The 2,172-nt window shown below is 52.7% G+C and overlaps 1 protein-coding gene across 1 annotated transcript in view; it reads right to left on the bottom strand.

Annotated features, from left to right (window-relative positions):
• The window catches only part of SHANK1 (SH3 and multiple ankyrin repeat domains 1), a 52,197-nt gene that overhangs the window by 15,517 nt on the left and 34,508 nt on the right, over nucleotides 1–2,172 (bottom strand). The gene's annotated exons all lie outside the window — the stretch shown is intronic.

Here is a 2,172-nt window from a genome sequence, read left to right as displayed (position 1 = left end):
GAGAGAGCAGCAATGTGAGAGGGAGGGTCCAGGGACAGGCCCCAGGAGGGAGAGAGGAAAAGGGGCGGTCTGGCTGGGAGGGAAGGGAGGCCCGAAGGAAGACCTCAGGTGGGGGCGGGGGCGGGCAGCTGGTGTTATTACCGGCAGGGGTTTGGTCCTCCCTGGGGGTGTCTTTGGCGCTCAGATGTGAAGTCTTGAGGGCCAGGGTTTTGTCTCTCCTGTAACCACTGTTCGCACAGGAAGGGGGTGGCACCCTGGCTGCCTGGCACTTCGTGAGTCGCTGAGTAAATGCCCTGCTCTGTTACTGGAGACTTCGCACTGAGCCTGATATGCTACTGTGGGGTTTCTGGAGGTGCAGAAGTCAGGGTGGGGTCTCCAGTTTGTTGTTTTGTGGCCTCGGGGGACCCACCCTCCGTGGAGCGCCTGCTGTACTAGGAGTTGATCTTATTCAATCCTCGGGAGAACCAGCGGGACCAGCTTTAGTCCCATTTCACAGAAGGGAGACTGAGGCGCGGAGAAATTACATAAACTGGTCCAAGCAAGTCAGGGGAGTCGGGATGCGAAGGCAGGTCTGCATGGCTCTGCAGCGGCCCATGCTGTGAGTCTTACACTGATCTTGGTGGGGAGTGGGCACGGAAGACGGACCTAACAGCCCACGGATCTCAAATTCCTTGGGCAACCAAGAATGGGCATGCAGTGAGGACCTACTGCACCCAGGGCGGCCTGCCAAGCCCTGAGAAGTGGCCCAGGACCCTCTGGCTCTAAATCCGGGGTGCACGAGTCACAGAGGGGTCCCTATTTCTAAATCTGAGAAATTCTAACAGTCTGGGTACAAAATGTCCCACCTGCACTTGGTTCTTATAAAAGTACCAGAGCCTCTAGAATAGCAGTCAAACCCTTGGGGGGGAGGGGGGGCTGTGGACAGACTTCAGGGGGGCCTATGCACTTGGACGGGAGAAAAACTACATCTTTATTTTTTTCACTATCCTCCCATTAAAATGCTCAGTGGTTACGCGTTGAACCAGGAACCAAGAGACTTCGCTGGTTCAATTCCCAGTCAGGGCACAGGCCCCGGCTGTGGGCTTGATCCCCAATAGGGGGTGTGCAGGAGGCAGCCAATCGATGATGTTCCTCTCTCATCCCTCTCCCTTCCTCTTGCTCTGAAAAATCAATAAAAACATATTTAAAAAAAAATAAAACGCAACATTTCCTCAATGAGAAATGCAGGCAGCCAACTATGCTAGCGTTAGCAAGACCCAACAGAAATCACGGATATTACCAGATCCCATCGCAATGGCTACAATTTCTCCAAACAGTGTTTTATGCTCCTCTGTCTTTGAGGTTAGAGCCGTGGTCGGCAAACTGCGGCTCGCGAGCCACATGCGGCTCTTTGGCCCCTTGAGTGTGGCTCTTCCTAAGCCTTAGGAGCACCCTAATTAAGTGAATAACAATGTACCTGCCTATATAGTTTAAGTTTAAAAAAATTGGCTCTCAAAAGAAATTTCAATCGTTGCCCTGTTGCTATTTGGCTCTGTTGACTCGTCAGCTGGCCGACCACTGGGTTAGAGTGTAAGGCCCGCCACCAGATCTCGCTGGCTAACGTGGTGACAGAAAGGGCACTGATACGACTATATGATAAATTTGCTTTTTCAAAATATTTTGATAACTGCATTTCAGGGCAACTGGCTTCTTTTGTTACCTTATGTATTTTATCGTATGCTTTTGTTAACCCTTCCCAGAGGATATTTTTTTCCCATTGATTTTTAGAGAGAGTGGAAGGGAGGGGGAAAGACAGAGAGAAACACTGATGTGAGAGAGACGCATCGATTGGTTGCCTCCCACACTCATCCGGACCAGGGCCAGGGATCGAGCCTGCAACTGAGGCACATGCCCTTGACAGGAATGAAACCTGCGACCCTTCAGTTCAAGGACTAACACTCTAACCACTGAGCAAACCGGCTAGGGCTCATATGCCTTTATCAGCATCATTCACAGCACTATGTTAAAGGGGCCCATGGCTCCCCCCGCTCCCAGGTGGTGGGTATGGCCTGTGAGAAAAGGGGTTCAGGGGTCAGGGACAGAGAGCAGGGCCTGGGCCGAGAAGAAAACAGTGCGAAGAGCGAGGCAGGGTGGGGTGTGACCTCCGGAGGGTGGGGGGAGGGGCTGGCGGGA

The sequence above is a fragment of the Myotis davidii genome, unplaced genomic scaffold (genome assembly GCF_000327345.1).
Source record: "Myotis davidii unplaced genomic scaffold, ASM32734v1 scaffold358, whole genome shotgun sequence".
Classification (NCBI taxonomy): Eukaryota; Metazoa; Chordata; class Mammalia; order Chiroptera; family Vespertilionidae; genus Myotis; species Myotis davidii.
The sequence above is the reverse complement of the archived record's forward strand: the minus strand, read 5'-3'. Positions and strand labels throughout refer to the sequence as shown.